A 23,712-nucleotide genomic window follows, 5' to 3' on the forward strand; every position below is an offset into this window, starting at 1 on the left:
ATGCTGTTTGGGTTTTTGTCTATACATATATACTTATTTTAAAGTTCTGAAGTAGTTAAAGCATTGGTCACAAAATAACAGCAAATTGTCAGTATTGTTGTGATTATAAGAAAAAAATCCATATGAATTTAAAAATATTAATACATCATCAAATGTTACTCTATGTCCAGTAATGGGTTGAGACAAATTCCATTCAGGACCTCTCTTGAGTCCAATTGAATCAAGCTAATACGTATTGACATGTGAAATATGGAAGGAACAATCTCACTTGTCTTTCAAGATGATTAGTGGTCTGTTCAACAAGATGTATGTTTAATGACAATGTTAATATTAAAGCTTTGACTGTGATAAATGTTATAGGTAAGAATGATAAAAATAAAACGCTATAGCTCTTTACTCTCTTATAAAATGTTTTGGAAATATGAGTATTTATAGCTGTTTGGAATAGCATCGTGGATCACTACAAGGTGACTAAGAAAGTAAAAAAAAAAAAGATTCGAAGAATTGAGCATTTTCATCAGATAGAAACTTGACCTTCAGAAAATACTTGAACTCTGAGATAATTTGTTATTCTATTTCAAATACAGACATAGTAGTAATATGTTGTTTTTGTTAAATAGTTGCCATTAAAAGTTACTTGTTCTTTACTTTTTTCCCCCAGTGGCACAGTGGTATGTCTGCGGACTTACACACTAAAAACCAGGTTTCGATACCCGTGGTGGGCAGAGCACAGGTAGCCCATTGAGTAGCTTTGTGCTTAATTCTAAACAAACAAATCTTTACTTTTAGTTTATATTATTTCATTACAGGATTTGCTGAATTGATATATTTAAAAATATAAGAAAGAATCAGTGATGTCGAGAAAACCCGCTTCTAGAGAAATATACATGTAAAAACGGCTCGTTTGGATTGAGAAAATATTTTAGGTTCAGAACCTTTGTGAACCTGACGATGACCGAAGAAGTTCGAAACGTTGTTCGCTCCTCTACGTAAAATATTTTCTCAACCCAAACGAGCCGTTTTTACATTTTTATTGGAAAGAATCACTTCACTGAAACTTCACTTATGCGAGAAAAAAACGTAGCAACCTTTGTCTTACCAAAATATTCTAGTTAAAAGAAAATGCTGTAATAATAAAGATTATATATTTTAATATATACTACTTGTAATATCCACAGCAAAATGCAGTTATTAAATTGTTGTATTGAAAGAGGTGGAACTCTCTTTTTGATCTACTTAGTAGTAACAGCGTGGTGCAACAGAAGACATGTTCAATTCCCAATATCATATTTAAATATTAAATAAGGCTGGCTAGTACGTTTTAAACAAAATAGTAGGAACAGTTTAACCCCTATAACAAGTAAATTACAACCAATATTAATTGAAAGTATAAACAACATTGATCTTATGGATTTCTGGAAGATGGCGCTAATATATAAGCTGTTTAAAGTTAAATTTTAGAAGTATAAATATGAGTAAAGACGTGTAATTTACTAAAATTTATCCCATTATTCATTTATTAGTATTATTTTTTACCAACTTCTTTATAATATCAATCTATAATTATAATAATGTATATTTTTCATTGGAAAACAATTTTGGTTAATTCTTCGCATAAGAGATGGTTTAATTTTTATATATAATTCGGAAATAAATTACACAAAAATAAATTTTAATTTTCGTAATAAATAAAGGTATTTTGAATAGATAAGCTTTGTTACATCAGTATTGCGATTAGAAAAATAACAGTTTAGCACGAAATTATTCCACAGTATTTTGTTTATGAATAGTTCAGTAATATAGATTTTAGTGGTTTTAATTTATTCTCTTGCATTTGTTGCGTTCTTTAACTAAATACGCACATTTTGTTTCCCTTTGGAACCTTCCTTCAGCTTTGCTGATAATGTTGTTTCGGATGTACTTGTGCTGTCTTCGTTTTGCTATCTTTTTTTTTTTTTTTTTTTAGTTGTGCTTTCAATACTTAGTGAATGTAATGACTTTTAGAGAACCTGCAACTATAGAGTTTTTTTTAATTTCTTCTAAAAACAATCATATTAATTTATGTATATAAATATTGTTCTGGTTACTTTTATCATACCTGTAAAAATGAATTTGCCTTTCTTGATATAATTTGTCATATGCTCATGCGCGTTAAATACCTCAGAAAAAAACTTTACTTCGATAAGAACGCCATAAGTCCTAGGCTGGAAGACAAAAGGGAGGTATTTATAACCTATAAAGTGAGTCTGCTTATAGGATTAAAAGGTAATTTTGTTACGTAGCACTTAGAAATCATCTCATCATTTTCATATTTTAATTAATTTTGCTGTGTTTTTGTTATCATTGTTTCTTATCTCATATTTCAACTTAGACGGTTTATGAGAGATTACTGAGCATGCGCCAAAGTATTGGTTTCTGTCCATGTGATCTTTTATCACCCAATTAAGAAAGAGAACTCGCAACCACCGCCAAGCTCGAACGGGTTAAGCTGTTTGAGGCATGGTAGAACGATCGTGTTTTAACTATTTTTAGGCTTCGTTGGACTGATATGCGTGCCAAAACAGTAGGATAGTGGAACATATTTCTGCTGAAATATGGTGGGCACAAATTAGGCTAGGTATACATAATGTCATAACTTTAGTGAGATATGTCATTAATAACGTTTTTGGCGTCTTTAAGTTATAACTTACATATTTGCAACTGCTTGTTAATTACACTGTGTACACAGTTAAATGAATGAATCTGATTTATCGTTTGCTGTCGTTCATTTCAGTAGTATCATTACTGTTAATATTACTGAGTATTAAGCGATTGATGATATAGTAGTTAAAATACCTGTTGGTATTAAAATGTTTTGCGCCACTAACGAAACTAAACTTTGAAAAGTTGATTCCCTGACAATTTTTAAATTCTAAAGTACAGTTCTATTTCTATCAAAATTACAATTTAACTTTGTAAGTGTCTTAACTTCATTTAATCACACTTAATAAAATTCATATAGACCTCTTATCTCCGACGGTTTACATGACTTTTTAAGTTTTTCATATAATTTTGTGTGCTTCATTCTTGCATGCACTTTTGTTTATATATATATATATATAAAATTTAACCAGGATGTACCTTGTAAATTTTGTTTACCCCATCATTCATTGTAGCTTCTAATTGAGGAGTTGAACAATTTTGTAAACACATTTTGTTACAGAATAATAGTTTTATAAGCAGAATTTTGGGTATGTTTAAATTATTATTTTACTTTACAAGACATGCAAAGCTGGTACATTCAAAAATTTGTAAGCTTACAAGTAAATTTCTAGTTTAACATGATGGAAAAAGTAAGGATTTCAAAGTGTCGAGATATCTTGGATAGTTTTTTCTTATTCATTCCTAAGCTGTTAAATTACAATAAAAAAGATAATTATATGTTAGATACAAATTGAAATATAAATGCTGAATTCTGTTTGCTAAAATTCCTTCTTACTTAGAATTGTCAATTTTTATATAATGTTTGTTTTAGTAGTTTAATCCTTTAATTTTTGTTGGGTAAAATTATGAAAAAAATGTAGCAGTTAGTAAATTAGCAGTTTATTTTTTGTCTTTAAGTATTAAGTTTTGCAAATAGTCATTCACAGAACATATATGTTGGACTCCATAATGAGACATTTTATTAATTTAAGGTTTTTTTTAATATATGAATATAACTTATACTAACAGTATCATATTTAACTTCAGAAAATTTATATTAAATCCGTTTTTAAATATTATGCATTCAGTAGAGTTAAAAGGTTGAAGTGTTGAAATTATTTTTGTTACAGTTAAGCATGTGAATGTAGCCGTTGAGAAGAATGAATTAATATTTAAACTTGTGATTAATAGAAAAAATCTAACAAGTGATAAGCAGGAAAAATGTGAAAAAGAGAAACAACCACTTTATGCAATTAAAATCACTTCAACCAGATTTCTTTTTAAAATGTATGGTATGAATCACTCATGCACTTTTAGTGCTAAAGTAGTGTACTGTAGAATATAAATTTTGGATTGAAAAGGATTTAGTTTTTCAAGATATATTAGGCACTAGAAAACTGTAAGAAGCAATTATTTGAGCTACTGAATTGTATTACTGTTTGTAACAGTTTGTGAAAGATCTTATTATTGAAAATGTTATTTCAAGAGTTCTTAACACTGCAGAAAATATGGGTGAAAAATGAAAATAAATGAGAATTTAAGTACTAGAATTTGTGTTAGCAACATCTGGAATGTTTGAAATATTTTGAAAAAGAAAGTTTGTTGTAAAGTTTGAGATGTTTTCATTAAAATATTTTTTAACAAGTTAGCCAAAAGGGAATATATTAATTTCATATTTAAGTATTCAAAGCCTCGCTTGGATAAATATGGCAATTAAATGACTGAGATTCATTTGAATAAACAACATTAAATAAAGAAAAACGTCCAGAGGAATTATTAAAATTTCTGGATTACAAAGTGTCAAAAGTAACTGGGACTTTTGTGCTTGTACTAAGTATCAAAAAATTATTTCAAAAAACTTTATAAAGGGAAATTTATTATGGGGGAGGAAAGCATAAGTAAAGAGCAAAAACTCATGGTTGTTTTTACTGTTAGGTAAGAAAAGAATATTTCCACATAAGTGTGTGAGAAAGGTATGTTTCTGTTTAAGTTTATAAAAAGATGAATATCAGCTTGAGATTAAAGTGGCTCTTCGTGATAGGATGTTTCTTAAAAGTTCCAAAGATTAAGTTAACCTACAGACAACAGGTAACAATTTAGTCCATCAAGGATGTTCATGCACACCCATCCTTCTTGAGAAAAAGTAAAATCTTAAACCCATACTTTATTTTTAGGAAATAATTAATTCTCCATTGTAAGGTCCAGTAAAGTGTTGTCATTCACTACTGCAAGTGGAAACCTATTTGGTAAGCCTATCTTTTCCAAATGTTAAACATGTAAATGTATCCTGTTCTCTCAACACTCCTACGAAAAGTGGGGCCTAATAGGCCCCAGAGCAACTTGAAAGGTTATTAATATTAGGCTAATAATTTTGTATTTAAATGAAATTGCCATTTAAATCCATTAATGAATGGATTAACTAGATTCCCACTGTCCCTATCTACTATCTAGCGAAACCACAACCAGGGGAACGGGCTTGGAGAAATCAGGACTAGAAACGTCTTTTCGTAGGAGTGTTAAAAGATGTATCATAGAGTAATGAGAAGCTTTCATCCTATAAGCCTTCTGTATAATTTTTTAAAATTTCAGTTAAATCTCCTCCTTCCCTGCTTTTCATAAGAAAAAAGTAAGTTGAGGTCTTAACTTATTCCTATGTGATAACCCTTTTATCCTCAGAATCATTGTAGTATTTTTTTTATGAATCCTTTCCAATAAGTTGATGTTTTTAAACAAGAATCAAAAATGTGTTGAGTAAACAGCATCAATCCTAATTATGTGATATGCTATTCTCCAAATGTTATTGTAACCTTATAGCAGATTAGTGAAATTTCATTTTGAGTACTGTTGCATTTTTGTTACCTTTGCTACTAGAAGACTTGTCGGTACGTTGGAAAGAGTGCTGAAATTGGCATATAGATGAAATCACACTTTGAAGTAATTTTTGTTGTACAAAAAGGTATAAAGATTGACCTGGGGAAGGTTAGAACTAGAAAACTTTCCATAGGTATTCAAAGTTGTTAATGTTGTGAACATTAAAGTATACAAAATGTGAACTTTCATACTCTGACAGATGTGTAAGAATATTAGAATCCTAGTTGAAGAAATGTTTACATGTGTGTATTAAGAGCTATAAAATTGTTAGAATATTTTACTTGTATACTGTTCTTATTTCTTTTTAACATAGTTGACGAGATACATGAATGTGCAGTTTGATTTGGTTTTTATAATTGTTTCGATCTTTTGTAAGTGATATTAGTGGGCTGATTGTCTCAGCCACCTTGCTATTTCTTGCATTTTTATCTCCTCTCTTGAAACATTTTATTCTCTTTTACAAGTTTGAAAGATTAGTAAGTGAACTGAAAGAGTGTAATTTAATTTCTATATTAGTTAGCTTTACTAGGCACTGATTATAAGTTTAAAACGGTAACATTCAGACATCGGCACTTGGAATACTGATAGAAATTTCCAGTTTTAAACAGGTAAATAATATTATCACTGAATAAGATGTGTTACAAAGTTATGGTTTTCATGTTTGGTCTCTTATTACTGCAAGAATACCTAGCTTATGGAAAATGTACAGAAAAGGGTTACAAAATAGATGTGCATAGTTTATAAAGAAAGTAAGCAAAGAGTTGAGGCTTCTAGTAATATTCGTTTATATGGTTGATTGGCTAGCATAGGTTATTGTGGAAAGTCTTAATTTCTGTATTAATGGGTTTGATAATGGTGGTTTGAATTTTAGAGGTAATAGTTGAATTTCTAACAATGGCTAGCATATGTTCTACTTTAAATATGAAATTAATAGATGCTTAATTTACAGTAGTATTTTTATGCCACCTTATTTGATTTGTGTTGAAGTCTTTTTAGTTTTCCTTATAGTACTTGCATGAAAAATATTAATTGTTTTCATGTTCTCTGTGTTCTAATAGCAAGATCAATTGATTTATTTGAGAAGTTATGCTATTACATGCATTTTTATATTGCCTTGTGTTCCTCTAAATCAGTGAAACCCATTTTTGACTGTTAAATACTCGTAATAATAAAGTTTCTGTATCAAAAAATATAATTAAGATGTGATTTTTTTTCTTTTTTGTTAATATTTGTAAATTATAAAATTTTAATGATAATGCCTTTTGTGAATTACTATTTTATAAACATTTAGGTATTATGAGTTTAAAAATATTATTTGCTATTGGTATTTGTTTTGCCAAATGTAACAGTTTTAACACAATACTAAAGGCTAACACTTCCAGTCCAAATTGAGGTCTTGGTTTAGTGTTCTGTACTTTCTCTATAGAAAGAAGTATTTATTTTTTAAAGTAGCTATAAATATACAAGTATGCTAATTCATAACCATAGAGATGTAAATATAATGGAAGAAGGCAACACATTTGAAAAATTCAATGAATTATTTGAAAAAAGCACAAGACATTGATTTTAATGTCTTTACTTCTGTTCAACTGTAGTGTAAGAGTATTCTTTTCACCCTGTTTTGTATTCAAGTTAACTAAGTTTTCATATGCCATGATGACAAGAAAACCCACTTGTAGAGAAAATTATATATGTGGAAAATGGTGGAAGACAAACTTCATGTTCAACAAACATAACTATATTCAAACAAATAGCCTAAGCATGGGCATTTCAATATCAAGAGTTCTAGCCAATATTTTTATGACACAAGTTGAAACACAAGCAATTCACACAGCATTACATCCACCACTATACTGGTACAGATATGTAGATGACACGATTGCAGGATTCACATCTACAGAACACATGCTTAATTTTTTCAATCACATTAACTTTATACATCCCAAAATTAACTTCACATGTGAAGAGGAAGAAAACAAAACTCATTTCTTAACCTCAAAATTACAAGAACCAATACACAATTTAAAATGTGAATCCACTGAAACATCACCTACACTGGACTATACATTCCGTGGGACTCAGCACATGAAACAAAACAAAAACTCAACATACTAGGAAATGAAATAAACACAGCCATAAAACTATGCTCACCATATAAAATTAATGATGAATTAGACAAAATAAAACAATACTTCATCAACATCAACAAGTTTCTTCCATGAACTGTATAAAACATTATATGCACACACCTAGGTTAACAAAAACAAATATATCCCACAAATCAAAAGATCATGAAACCATTTACTGCTGTAGACCATATATTCCCAACATCAGCAGAAAAATAACCAACATTTTGGCAAAAACTAGTAACAAAATGACATTCCAGTTAATACCAAATTTATTCAAAAACCAGGCACAAAACTAAGGTCTATACTATATAAAAACTACATTGACAAACACTGCTCCAACATTATTTATAAAATACAATGTGATAACTGCCACAACTTGTATTGGAGAGACAAGTGGAAAAATGGAAACCAGATTCAAAGAATGCAAAAATTCACCTTCACACATTTCCAAATGCTGCTAATCAAATAAACACAACATAACTATAGAAAACACCCAAATACTAAAAAAGAAACAAACATAAACAAATGCAAAATTAAAGAACCTTTACTTATGCAACAACTCAAACCCAAAACAAACCAATACAAAGGAACACTCTTATACCTATATTAATAAATATATCTGACATCTAAGCACGTCCTCTACATTTCTACACTCAATTACACAACCTCTTTCAAACGTGGACAGCTATTGGTCAGTTCCCCTCGATGTGGATTCCTGTACGTGGTGAGGGGACCTCCCAGGAAGGTTCTGTTCTGTCTGGTTACCTTCTCTGGGATCTAAACATCCACCCACGTGTATGCCGTGTGTGGTGACCCGTGAAGGGGAGGAGAGGATCCTGGTGGTTGAGGGGTCCAACCCTAACACACCACTTTGGCCTCGAATTCCTGTAGACAGGCGGCCTTTGGGTGGCCCCCCTTGGGTCAATCGGTTGGTCCACTTGGGCTAGAGTCAACCAAGTACCAGTGTTGGAAGTTCTCAACGGGTGTTGTGGACATTGTGCCTGATGCTGGTGTTTGGGTATAGTGCTCATGAAACCCTGGCGTTGCTGCATTGTCCTTGCGTGACTTTGTAGGGCTCCATTGTGGGGTGGGTTCAGTGGGTACCAAATTTTTTCTTTTTCTTATGGATCCTCTAAACATTTTAAATAAAATTGTAAAAAAACAGTCAATGGGTAAGTGACCACGTCTTGAATACTCAGAACAGCAATCTTCAACATCAGTAACACACCTACCTCATTTTCTTATATTACATTCTCTCTTTAGAAAACCCTTAGGGCAAATGTCCCCTTTTTTATTCAAAAGGGACTAGAGGGACTTGCTGGCTCTCCAAAGTCAGTAAAGAAACTTGATCTGGTGACATACTGGTTGAAACATCCACATCCCAACACAGTGAACTCCTCTTGAATTCAAAGGCAATTGGGGATATAACTATTGAGGTTACACCCCATGCTACCTTGAATTCTTCATGAGGAGTTATTGTTGAAAGGGATTTGAAGAACGTTCCCGAGTCGGAGATTCTCGCTGGTCTCTCCACTCAAGGAGTTTCTGCAGTGAGGCGCATCTCCACTCACAAAGATGGAGTTACACTGCCAACAAATACCCTCGTTTTAACATTTACTTCACCACGTGCACCTGCCACCATCAAGGCAGGTTATCTCATTTGCAGGGTTCGGCCATACATACCAAACCCTCTTCGATGTTTCCAATGTTAGAGATTCGCCACTCAAAGACATCTTGTCGTGGTTCCCTGACATGTGCTCGTTGTGGAGGCAAGGACCACGATGCCTATGACTGTGACATGAACCCACACTGCATAAACTGCAATGGTTCTCACCCCTCTTACTTTCATTCTTGCCCAAAATGGTTGGAGGAAAAAGAGGTGCAGCGTTTGAAAACGACACATAACATTAGTTATCCTGAGGCTCGGAAATTGCTGTCCACAACTCCATCTCGACATATGCTGCTGCACTTCATTCCACAACTACAGTGGGAGTGCAGACAGATTTCTCTGTGCCTCCAAGAGAATCGTTTTCAAAACAAATGAAAAGCCTTTTGACCTCCGTGGTTAAAAGGTTGATGAATCGACTTCCACACCCATCTCTGTTCCTCCCATACCTTCCAACAAACCTCAAGAACCACGCCCTTCAGTTTCAAATACAGGCATTTCTTCTGATACGTCTTTTTCTCCCACCACAAGAGACAAAACAAATATTCATTCGCGTCCTCAGTCACTGGATTCCCCTTCCAATAACAAAAACCTGCCCACCCGACCCAGAGCAGGATCCATGGAGGTTGATAGACCTCCTCCGACTAAAGACAGTAAAGAAAAAAGACATGGTCATAAACCAAGGGTTCTCCAGCCACTTCACCTACCTGTTCTTAAAAATGGCCACCTTGATACAATGGAACTGTCGAGGTTTACGCTCTAATCTGGATGATATCAAAACGCTGATTGCTTCCTACCATCCTGTTTGTCTTTCTTTACAAGAAACATTTCTCAAAACTGCTGATACTGTCTCCATTCGGCAGTTTTCTCTGTACAGAAATGACAGGTTGTGTGATGGTCGAGTACATGGAGGGGTGGCACTGTTGGTTGATCAACACGTGCCCACCCTGTCTTTGTCACTCAACACACCCTTGGAGGCTGTAGCCATCCGTGTTTCCTTGGGTCATACCATCACTGTTTGTTCTCTGTACCTGTCCCCAGGAGAGACATATGATCAATCAGATCTTGATGCTCTCATTGAACAATTGCCATCTCCATTTCTAATCCTAGGGGATTTTAATGGACATCATCCCCTCTGGGGAAGTGCTATTATTGATAGGAGGGGCCGATCTGTAGAGCAGATGCTCTCTGATCACAATCTTTCTCTTTTGAATACTGGTTCTTCCACTTACTTTCATGCACCTAGTCAGTCCTTTACAGCTATTGATCTCTCAGTTTGCTCCCCTTCATTATTCTCCCATTTTTCATGGAGGGTTGACAGTAATCCACTAGGCAGTGATCATCTTCCCATCCTTTGAGAGAGACTGGTCGTGGTCGATGCCACCCTACCCGCATGCCCCGGTGGAAGCTGGATCAGGCAGACTGGTCCACTTTCACTGCTCTCACAGAACTTGATCCTGCCATCGTAAATCAGCCATCAATAGACCACTGTGTAGCAGCAGTAACTGACTGTATTACACATGCAGCTGCTCAGTGTATTCCTAAAACCTCGACACATTTTCCAGGATATCCTCGTCCGTGGTGGAATCCTGCTTGCCACTTAGCACGGAAGGCTCAAAAGCGGGCCTGGGATACTTTTCGTAGATATCCCACACTTTCAAACCAGGTTGCTTTCCAATGGGCCCGTGCACATGCTAGGTGGGTAAGACATCAAAGCCAGAAGGAATCTTGGATTAAGTTCACAACCAGCATATCTTCTACCACCAGTTCCAAGATCTTATGGGACAGGATTCGAAAGGTTAATGGGCACTACAATTCTGTCCCCCTCTCGATCTTACTCTCTGATGGTCAGGAGGTGACTGGTGTTCGGAACATTGCTAACACTCTAGGTGAAAGCTTTTGCGGGTATCTAGCACTTCTGCTTGTTCCTCCACCTTCCTGGCCATCAAGACTGGGACAGAGCGATCACCTCTTTCCTTTCGAACTGACTGTTTCTTTGACTATAATTGTCCCTTTACCCTGGTGGAACTAAAAATGGCCCTTCATCGGTCTGCCAGTACGTCTGTTGCACCTGATGATATTTATTATGACATGCTGCACCATCTATCTCCTGCTTCTCTTGATGTCCTTCTGATTGTTTTCAACCGGATCTGGCAGGAGAATGTTTTCCTGATGCCTGGCGCCAGGCTATTATTTTACCTTTCTCTAAGCCAGGAAAAGATCCCAAGATTCCTTCAAACTACCATTCAATTGCTTTGAAGAGCTGTCTCTGTAAGACATTAGAAAGGATGGTTAATGCTTGTCTTGTTTGGTTCCTTGAATCAAACAACCTCCTCTCGCCCACCCAGTGTGGGTTCCGTCGACAGCACTCCACCACAGACCACCTAATTCGTCTTGAAACATCTATCAGAGAAGCCTTTCTCAACCGCCAACATCTTGTATCAATATTCTTTGACATAGAGAAGGCTTACGACACAACATGGAGGTATGGCGCTTTGCAGACCTCCATACATATGGGTTACATGGCCATCTACCCATGTTTATTAAAAAATTTTTAATGGACAGGAGATTCCAAGTTCGTGTGGGTTCGACACTTTCCCGTTCTTTTGTACAGGAACTTGGAGTCCCTCAAGGCTGTGTATTGAGTGTTACACTCTTCAGTATAAAGATAAATGCCATCACTGAACAACTCCCTCTCACTGTTGCGAATGGGCTGTATGTCGACGACTTTCACATCTCATGTCAGTCGCCAAACATGAGATATATTGAGCGGCAACTACAAACTGCCCTCAATTGTGTAAGGAAGTGGACTCTGGCGAACGGCTTTAATTTCTCTCTCTCCAAAACTGTATGCATGCACTTTTACCGTCGATGGGGTATTCACCCTGATCCTGAACTTCATATCGGTGAAGTTTTGCTGCTAGTGGTCCCGGAGATCAAGTTCTTGGGGCTTATCTTTGATTGTAAACTGACCTTTATACCACACTTAAAGCAGCTTCAGGTCAAATGCACAAGAGCACTGAACATCCTCCGTGTTCTCTCTTCTACCAGTTGGGGGGCAGATTGCTGTTCAATGTTAAAGGTATATTGTGCTCTTATTAGATCGAAACTATATTATGGATCAATGGTCTATGGCTCTGCCAGACCCTCAGCCTTAAAGATGCTGGAGCCCATTCATTACCAAGGACATCGACACTGCACTGGGGCTTTCCGTACCTCTCCAGTTCAAAGTATATACATTGAATCTCATGAACCTTCTCTACACCTTCGCCTTTTGCAACTATCTTTACAATATACTTCGAAACTCCATTCCTTACCAAAGTATCCCACCTGGAAATGTGTTTTCCTTCCTCGGTGGGCAGTACTTTTTCAGAACAGAAGATCTGTCATTGCTCCGTTTGGCCTTCGCATCCGGGCGCAATTGGATGAATTGGGTCTGTCCTTGGATAACATTGCAGATTCCACAGGTTGGCCCATCCCACCATGGCTTATTACAGCCCCAAATGTGACCTTTCTTTCAGTCACCTAAAAAGGCAGATACTCCAGATTGGAAGTACCGTCTTTTATTCAATGAATATCTTTCAAACAATCATTCAGTTCCCATTTATACAGATGGTTCCAAACCGTAATTCAGTGGGCTCTGCTATGGTTTGCTATGGGTCAGTTGTTGCGTGCAGAATCCCTTCTACAGCTTCTGTGTTCACTGCTGAACTGTATGCCATATCTCTTGCCCTGGATCATATTGCAGCTGAGCAGTACTCCAACTGCACTATTTATACTGATTCGCTTAGTTCTGTACTTGCCTTGGAATCGCTACACGTTAGCTCACATCCTATTCTCACTGATATTCAAAACCGACTGGCCCATTTCTCATTAGCAGCTACTTCAATCCAGTTTTTCTGGATACCAGGCCATGTTGGTATTCACGGGAACAAGCTTGCAGACATGGCAGCTAAATATGTCTGCTTCAGCACCATCACTCCTCTGCCTATTCCGTACATGGACTATGGTGTTGTCTTCAAGGCTCGGCTCCGTGCCAGCTGGCAGTCCACTTGGAGTGAGCAATGTGACAACAAACTTTTTCAAATCAAACCCAAAATTGGACTTTGGCCATCTAGCTTCCGTAAAGTTCAGAAGGAGGAAGTTGTTCTCACTAGGCTACGCATTGGTCACAGTTTTTTAACTCATCATTTTCTTTTATCTGGAACTGATGCACCAATGTGTAGTTTGTGTAACACTCAAATCACTATCAGCCACGTTTTACTTTCTTGCCATCATTACAATTCTCAACGACGGCAATATTTTAAACATATTTTTTCCCAGGGTCAGTCTGTAACATTGGACAGAGTTATTGCCATCATTACACCTTTTTAATTGTTGTTCCTTTTTTACAGTTTTAATCTCTCTCCTTCAATTTGACATTGGACAATGGCCAGAACATTAAATAACTCGACACCAGGACTGGATAAACCAACTTCAGGTGACTAACGCTACTGTTTGAACTATCCGTTTGAACTACTCGTTAGTCGTCCTGGCGAGTTGTTATTATACTTTTTGCTGCATATCATTTCACACTTTTAGTACTTTACTTTTTAGTACTGGCCATATTGACTCATAACCTGGAACCAGGACTGGAAAGACCAACTTCAGATGACTGACGGTGGTTTTTATACTTACCTGTTAGTCTTCCTGGCGGGTTATGATCATTACCATTTTGCTAGAGTAAATATTTTACAACTTTGAAGACTGGATGTTACCATTGGTTTTTACACCATTTTCTGTTTTAATTGCTGTTTTGTTTTTACCTTCATTTACTTTTACAAATTTTACTCCATTTACTTGACTTTTATCTTTTTTACTGGACATTTGGCTACTCATTGTTACAATTTTGCTATGTATCTTTTAAAACTTCTATTCTTTTACATTTTGATACTGGTTGCTATGACACATAACCCAGAACCAGGACTGGAAAGACCAACTTCAGGTGACTGATGGTGGTTCTTGAACTTATCTGTTAGTCTTCCTGGGGGGTTATGATCATTACCTTTTTGCTAGAGTAAATACCTTACAACTTCTTATACTCTGCCTTCTATCTTAACATTGTAGACCAGGTGTCAACATTGGTTTTATACTTTTTTGTTTTACCTTCATTTCCATTTATGTCTATTACTACATTTATTTTTATTTTTTTTTTACATTTTTACCGAATGTCTGGTGTAGATAGCCTCGCTGCTTTGTGCCATAAAACACTAAATCAATCAATCAATCAATCAATATTGGTCAGTTACTCTTTCTTTCTTTGTGCACCTGACGATGACCAAAGAAGGTCAAAACATTGTTCGGTTTTTTCTACATAGTGCTTTCTCTTCCCATAACAGATGTTTTTTTACATATACAAGTTTTCATATTATTTTATCCATATTTGTTAAAAGGATTTTAGAATCTAGGCCACTATCATTGAAGAATTGCTTGGTGTATATTTTAGTTACATTAAAACATTAAAAACACATTGAAGGGCAGGAGTTATTCTTTGTGTTCTTTCCTTTTAGTTTGTCATAACACCCGTGTTGTAGGAAATTGAACATCTAAATTTTTTCATGAAATTTTGTGACATGGATACTTTGTTTATATTATTGATGGGAGATTGCTTACACCTGAATTTAGCTTTTGGAAAGAATAATATTCTTGTAACTGAAATTCAGAGTTTCATCTCCTACAACAGCTGAGAATTTTAGCTGAAGTGCATAAATATTGAATTTTATCACAGTAGCATACATGTTCTTGCTTATTAAGAATGATGTTTCTTCAAAATATCTAATGTTTTATGCTTAATGTTTTATCTTAATAGATCAAGATAAGGGATTTTTGTATCATAAATATTAACATGAGCTCTGTAATTTATATTTTTTGCAAGATAGATTCAGATCAAAGGTCTAGTTTAATCCAGTGGTATTTTATAAATTTACAACATTTGAAATTATTTGTGCTATTAAATCCTAAAGTGGTTGAGTTTGTATAGTGTAGATAAAAAAAAATAAAGCAAATTACATTACTATAGGGTACATACAATAGAATAATTTAACTGTGGTTCAAAGTCTTAGTCTCACTTACTTTGGATTTTATGTGTTGGTAGTTTTTATTTAAAAATATTTAAACAGTATTTTTTCTCATAGTTTAAGATGGTACCTTCCCATCTACACCTAGTGACAAAGATAAAATGGACAGTTGAGTTTGATACTGTGTTAACTACTTCATTATAAGTATCTATCAAGTATGAGAGTTATGTGCATAAAATGTTTAACCAGTCTTTAAAGTAAATAGTTAAATACCATTCTATGAATTATACTTAATTAAATAATTCCATTTTTATTCATGTCTGTGAGATTTATTTGAATATGACGTTGTTGAATTGACGTCAGTCATGATTAACAAACCAAATGCTTAATGATCAATTAAAGGCAAGATTACTTTTATCTTTTTAAATTGTGATGAACTGATATACAAGTTTTTGAAAGGTAGTTGTTTTATTAACTCTTTGGTAATCTATAAATTAACATTATTTTCAGGAAAAGAAATTAATTTTTATCATTTCATATCTGCCCATTCAATATAACTATTAAATAACATTGCACAACCTTGTTTTGATTTACTTTATATTCTTTTAACCATGTTTAATGAACTTGATTTCTGGTTTAAAATTATCTTTTTATTATGGAAAGGGTTAGTTTTTAATTGTTGTTTGTATTATTTTTCATTCTTGAAGCAACACACACTACACATGTAATCTGTTGAAGTGCTATTTGACCTGCTTTTATTGTTACCTCAATTATCTAAAAGTTTTGTCTGAAAAAACATTAAATGGAAAAGTATATATTATTGTTTTTTATACTTTTACACTTAAGTAACTGAGAAATTAGAGAACAGAAAATATGGTTTGCATCAAATGTAATATAGCATGTGAAAATGTCAAATTTTTCTAATCAGTGTATTTTCTTTTTTCTTTTTTTTTTGCACTGTGGTCTTTATGCATGCACTGAAATTTATTGTGATCTAATCATTGCATTAAACTTGTGGTTAAACAGTTGTAATACATATTTTCAGCTGAATATAATTTCTTTGTTTTATAGAATACTTAACTGGAATTTTAAATGTATTTCTAGTTTTAAGCTTACTGTGTATATATTACAGTATGTAAATACATTTCTGAATTTTACTTATTTGTGACTGATGAAAATTTCTTGCATTTTAGCCAAATAAAAGTTTGAGATTTAACTTTTTGTTTTTAAAGACCAACACAGTCAGGGTTTATCATTACCAAAAAATTGAGATTTACAGTATAGTGTAATTGATACTTGTAGAATATTTTCCTATATTAATTTATGATTAAGATATGTACTCAGTATTTATAGTAGTTCTACAAAAATATAACACAAGTTAAAATATAGCTCCAGTCATAGATGGAAGATTTTGAAAACATTTTGACATACCTGCCATAAACAATATTAAATGAATAAAGAAATGAACACTAATATATCTGATCATTTAAAGTTGACAAAAATGTATAAGATATAGTGAATACTTAAATTATGTATTCAGAATATAAAATTGTACATAATGCTAATCCTGAAAACACCTGTCAAGGAGAAAATAATGTTTTTTTTTGTATAAATGTTGAATAAAAACAACTGACACAAAATAACTGTTAAATTGAATAAAGGAAAGCTCAATTTCAAATGTAATTTTAGTTTAATGATACTTTTTATACTGTAATAAAACTTAAGGTGACAGATTGCTAACTGGCCCATTGTCTCTTCTTTTTTCCCATCAAAGCATTAAAACGAACCTAATCTTTATACATATATTAATGCTTTTGGCTTATAATTTTTAAATGTTTCTTGAGTAGTTACATAAACATAAGAGATATTTATTTTTTTGTTTTAATGCTTTCATTGGACAAAGGAATAACTTTTGAGGCAAATAGATTTCTGTCATTTTGATCTTTCTTGCATTCTTCAATGCACTTTTTTTTTTGATTAGCAATGAGTCTTCAACGACCAACAACAATCACACTCCAGCGAGCTACCTCTGTGGCAAGTACTTCACAAGTCCAGAACAATGGAGTTTCAGTGCCATTCTTCAAAGAGCATATAACAGAAGCTCTAGCAAAACAGGTAAATAAAAAAAAAACCTCATTGTGTTATTTTACTTCTCTACAAGTATGTTTGGTTATTTTTCTAGATTGCAATAATTAGTAATGCAGTGAGATTTTGTGATGTGATCTGAAATCTGAAGTTCACTGTTTTACTCTAAAAACTTAGTATGCGTATCATTCCTTGTGGAAAAGTTATATAACACAACAAGCTTTCTTTTCTGACAGAAGATATCTTTGTTTTTTTATACATTGCCATTTGAAAAAGAGTATATTGATGTAAGTTTCATGATAAGTGTAATGGTGGACATGAGCTGAAGATCAGTTATGCTGGAATGTATAGAACATCTGGTTCCATTTTCTGGAGCCTTTGATTAAATCACCAAAAGATGCTGAAAAAAGGTCATAAATTTGCTCTGAAATTGTGAACAGGATGTGTTAGTGTTATTTATTATTGAAGTAGAAGTGTGCAGTGATGAATAAATTTTTCACTAATAATTTTCTTTTTGTATAGTCACAAATTAGATATATAAGCTGACTTTAACCTGTAGTGTATCACATAACATGCAACTTATAAATTCATTCTAAAACAAGAATTACCAATTTTAATTTTCCAATCAATGGTAGAGTGTGAGTAGTCACACTGCTGAACTGTTTGCTATATGTACATAAGTTATAACTTGGTGATGTTTGGAATAAAATAACTTATAGTTTTTAGTTGCTGACTTTAATACCTTTTACTTATTGTATAATGTACACACATAAGAATAAAACTTGCAATTTTTAAAAAAACATTTTAATAATTTTTATATTTCTCTCTCATTTATCCTGTTTGTGTCAAGCTATAATACCTTCCTATGACTGTTAGCCTGTTCTGGTAACCACATTGAATATTTTAAATATGTAGTTTATTTCTCAAATGAAAGCAAAACAAAAAGAAAATACACGAGAAATGTTAAGTAGCATATCTAAATCTTAACGTTTTGGTTATGTTCCAGAAAGAATACAGACTGGGATAATTCTGTGTGTGTGTGTGTTCTAAGTAAAACTAGATAGAAGTATACTGTGTAAAATAAAGAGGAAATGGTATATTGCTTTAATAGAATTTATTTATTGTGCTGATAATAAAATTTATTATTCTCAAGTTACGTAGAAAACAATAAAACTTCATTACACTTTCTTTGTTAAGGCTATCAGCTCATAATGGGTTTCAACATTCCAGGTGTGTTTGTTTTTTAATTTAAAGGTAAAATCAGTTTTGTCCTGTAATTGTAAGTATTGGTTTATTGTAGTTTGGTTATTTTATCAGGAATAAAATTATTACAGTGTTAAGCCTTTAAATGTTATCTGATACTTTCAATTATTATAATTATTTTAATGTTGAGAACATATGACATCTGGAATCTAATCTATCTTGTAAAACCTATGGTGTCTTACAAATATTTTGGGAAAACTGCAATCCTAAAACATAGCTCTATAAAAGGACCAAATTAAACATACAATAAATGTGTTATAATGAGTAGACATCAATAGTGGCTGTACCATCTTTCCATTGCAGAATTTAGCTAGGAACACAGAATCAATTTGCACATGTATTGTTAGACTCTCCAGCATCCTGTGCAAAAAAATTCAACTTCATATTCCTGAAGAAAAATGAATTTATAATAACGAAGAAATTAACTATTTTGTATAAGGCAACTAAAGAATATCCAGTATTTTTTAGCAAACTACAGAATTTGGCTTCTTGTCAATTTTGAAATCATGAAAATAAATGTATAGAAATCTTTCACCTCATTTTCATTCAGTATAGCCTACTTATGTATAATAGGTACCAGTATGTGTGTGTGTGTGTGTGTGTGTGTGACACTCCCATTTTCCCATTCTTCTTTCTTCTGGGCTCATCTTTAAACTTATTTGTTCTTATCTATTGCTTTGTAGACAAACTGTATGGTTACCTAACAAACACTTGAGCAACTATCTGACACAATTTAAGTGCAATTAAATTGAATATTTTCAGTTGTGTGTGCTTAAGATCAATTTCTAATGGCAAAATAATTTCTGATTTTTTTCATATTTAGGTTATCAGTATAGTCTTGAAATATCAAATTAATTACTAGTAATTTACCATTTTTGGTGTTCTATCTTCCTATCCTTTTTTCTTGTCCATTTGTCTTTTTCTAGGTCTAAGTGATAAGGGTTATTTGATTGGAAATAAACAAATGCTTATCTTTTAACATGTCATTGTTAAGTAAATATCCTTATGCAGTATCCCACACTCCTTAGATTACCTTCATCACTCAGTTATTTTAAATAAGATGTACAAATGAGTTACCAATTTATACCAACTTAAATATACTGTATATTACTCCTTCACATTGATTTTCTTCATCACAGGGAGTAGACACAAATACAAGATCATACTGGTACAAGTTTTTCTGACATGATTGATGTTCAGGAGTGAGAGTAGCCTCAGAAAACACAATCTGCTAGCCACATCCAGTCTATTTGTATACTATAGCATCACTCAACAATACACAACTGCTGCACAGTCATGTTGTACTTATATCTTGTATGCATAACTATATTTAAGTATTTTCTAACTTGTCAAATGCTGCAATATTATTACTTATTATTGCACAGAAATCCATAGCATAACAGCCATTTAATTCTCCACCTACTAAATGGGAGCTATGGCTGGAAGGCTTATCTTTGTGAACCCATACCCTAATGGTCTCATTTCCAGATAAAGAACTTTTTAGATTTGAGGTTAGAAGGATTTTGTTACAGACCTTTACACTTGTTGCTGTTTTGTACCTTTCACAAGACTTCTTATTTTAGTTACCATGAATAAGACATTTTTACAGGTTCCTTTTAGGATGATCCTGGTGTCCCAAATGGGTCCATTTTACCTTTGTTGTCCAATGTTATTAAATACGAGGCTTTAAAAATTCTAAATCCCCTATCTGAACATACCTGTATTTTGCTTTGTGAAGGATTACCATGCCGTCTTCCCAAACGAGACCTATTTTCAGTGGTATTACACCACTTAAGAATGCTAAACAATGTCAAAATGTAGATCCAATGCGTGCCACGACTTCATAAGACGATTTTCTGGTTTTAATATTCAAAGTTGTTTTAATATAATGTACTCAATCCTCTGTATTAACAGTGTAGTGTATTTCTGAACCATGTGTTCATCATTTAACATGTGCCATAGAAATATCTTGATTGAAATTTTTTAGAGTCAAAATTTACTTCGTTGATAGACACTATATCGCGATGCTTAGCTTCGTGGAAAAGTTGGTGGGTTGATTAACGGTTGCCCTAAAGAGATGCGTGTATGTTTGTATAATCAATCGCTCTGATGCTATTGGATTAATTTCGACGAATCTCAAATATGCTATATTTTTGTACAGTTTCATATAAAGGTTAAAGTAAGTAAGTTTGTTTGCATTATACAAACATTAAATTAATATTAAAGTCGGTTATACATATGCCAAACTCAAAGTTGACTAGAAAACAAACTCGTATGATTGTCAGTACAATCGCTCGTTTCGTAAAATGTCTCTACTATTTAGTGCGTTGCCGTCTTATTGCGTGAATTAATTATTAGGAATATTCAGCAATTTCTCGTTAGTGGTTTTCGGTTATTGATTTTGTAACGGTATTTCACAAGTGGATAATTGTAGGGTAAAGGTAGTATTACGGATTCTTCCCTGCTTTAAACCTTAAAAGAAACTTGTATGTGGTAATACAATCGTACACACACTGTTGTGGAGACAGTGAACGAACGTTTACAAGTATCTGTAGCACGTGTCTTAAAAAGTAACAGTCCTTTCCTAAGAAGCTTAAGTTTGTACCAGTCTGACTATAGTTTGGCTGATTTGAAAAGTGCTTATACTATGGATATATATTGTATGAAAAACGTTACAACGCGTTTGCGGACGTGTAGTGCGTTTAATTCAAGTTAGGCTTAATACAATGTAGCATTTTCTTGTGTTTTGTTTTAGTATGATTTGAATTTTTTAAAATATAGGTTCACAAAAATAAACCAATATTTTTCTGTATCAGTTTAAAAAATGAATTTAAGGTCTAATTGTACGGTATTTGTAACTCTTTCATGAAAATAAGATAGTGGAAAATATTTGAGTTTATTTTTATTTTTGTTTTATTTATTTGTTTTATGTAGTTTACCAGTGCAATGATAGAAAGCTGTGCTTATATTGATAAAGTCAACTTACACCTTGTCAAGTACAGGGTATTCGGAAAGTCACTGTGCACTTATATATTTATTAACAGACATGTTTCAATATAGAATACAGGAGGTAAATATGAATGACAATTATAAACAATGTTGAAAGTGACCCCCGTTGACATCAATACAGGCCTGGATCCTTCTTATTTTGTTTCTAAACACCGCTATCAGTTGCTGGCTTGAAATAGACTGAATAAAATATGATTACAAAACTGCACAGTGACTTTCCGAACACCCTATGTTTAATCCTCCAGTTGTTGAAATGCATTATTGTATTTTATATTCACGTTAAACTGAAATTCAAGTAATCATAACATGAAGATAAACTTCGTAACGGATTACTTTAAAATTAATTTTACTACAGTTATTATAATGAGGGAAGTAATTTTCTCACAGTGCTCATCAATGTATAAAATTGAATGAGAAGTAGGGTTAAATCTAAATCTTTTCGCACTGGTGGAAACAACTCAATAATCCTATAAGCAATCAGTGTAATCTGACCTGTGTAGACAGGTTTGAAACTGCGAGTAATAAATATATTGCATACCTTTAGCTGATCAGCAAGATTCCAATACATGCGGTTTCTTTTGGAGTAAAAGGCAAAAATAAAGTGGCTGAAACCAGTTGGAGTTTTTTTTTTATGACTAAACATAAATTTTAAATACAAAATGCTTTGCCTATTAACAAAATTATGTAAAGCGACTTAAGAAGCATTTTAAATTAGTTTTGTTTATGGTTACAATTTTCTATACTAATATATTTTTATGAACAGCATTATAAGCTGTAGGGCTAACTTTGAATCAGTGGTAAATTTACACAAATACGACGCTAATTTCGGGTTTGATTCCCAGGCGTAGATAGAGTGAAGATAGCGAGTAACCTAACTTTGCGCTAAAAACAAACAAGCAAATAAAAAAACAAAAACTAATATTTTAACTGCATCAAAACTTTGATTAAAAGTTTCAAACAGTTGGCATGGAGCAGTTGGATGTGGATTTTACATAACTTTAAATTATTTTTGAAAAAAATCTCGTTCTTAATTTGATTGTATTAGGTCCAAATTTTCTGTTTTCATGAATTAAATCCTGTAAATGAGCACATTTACTGATGCGTGATCTGGTCGATAGGTGATGTTTTCATTTTTCTTAAATTGCAGTGTGTAATAATATAGTTTAATACCTGGACACTGACTTTCTGATAAAAAGCTCTTTATTTTTAAGATTATCAGTGTTAAGCATAAAATACTCGTAAGTACTTGCAGTATTAATAAAAACGTAATATAATGAATGGAGGAATTTATGCCAATATACATAATTTCCGATTATTTGTCAAAAGAGCAAAGGGTATTTTAAAAACTTTTTATTTGAAAGAAACTAATGTCGTGGTGAAATACGTTGTCAATAAAAATTTTATCAAAGTAACAGGCAACATACATTGCATATGTGATATTCGACGAGTTTACGAAGATAAGTGAGCCTATATGGGGGTCAAAGTTCAATGGGTCAAGTATTTATTCATTTTAGTTGAGTTAAATGCGCCATTAAAGTCCGTGTATTGTTTGAGTAAAAGCTGGACTACACGAAATAATTATAGGTTAATCTAATTATTATGTTTATGACATGTAAAAATCATTTTTGAGTGCCGTTTACCCACGTCGTTGGTTTTGGTTTGAATTTCGCTCAAAGCTACACGAAGGCTATCTGCGTCAGTCTTCCCAAATTTAGCAGTGTAAGACCAGAGGGAAGGCAGCTAGTCATCACCACCCACCGCTAACTCTTGGGATACTCTTCCAACTGATAGTGGGATTGATCGTAACATTATAACGCTACCACGGCTGAAAGGGCGAGCATGTTTGGTGCGACGGGGATTCGAACCCGCGACCCTCGGATTACGAGTCGAGTGCCTTAACCACCAGGTCAAGCCGAGCCCACACAATTCGTATTAATCAGAAATGCAAATT

The 23,712-nt window shown here is 33.4% G+C and overlaps 1 pseudogene across 1 annotated transcript in view; it reads left to right on the top strand.

Annotated features, from left to right (window-relative positions):
• The first annotated feature begins 1,967 nt into the window (after positions 1 to 1,967).
• The window catches only part of LOC143256664 (transcription factor Dp-1-like), a 102,743-nt pseudogene continuing 80,998 nt past the window's right edge, over positions 1,968 to 23,712 (top strand). Inside the window, exons 1-2 of the transcript XR_013031432.1 lie at positions 1,968 to 2,265; positions 17,386 to 17,519. The product of XR_013031432.1 is annotated as a transcription factor Dp-1-like (transcript). The remainder of the gene's footprint in view (positions 2,266 to 17,385; positions 17,520 to 23,712) is intronic.

The sequence above is a fragment of the Tachypleus tridentatus genome, chromosome 7, assembly GCF_004210375.1.
Source record: "Tachypleus tridentatus isolate NWPU-2018 chromosome 7, ASM421037v1, whole genome shotgun sequence".
NCBI lineage: Eukaryota > Metazoa > Arthropoda > Merostomata > Xiphosura > Limulidae > Tachypleus > Tachypleus tridentatus.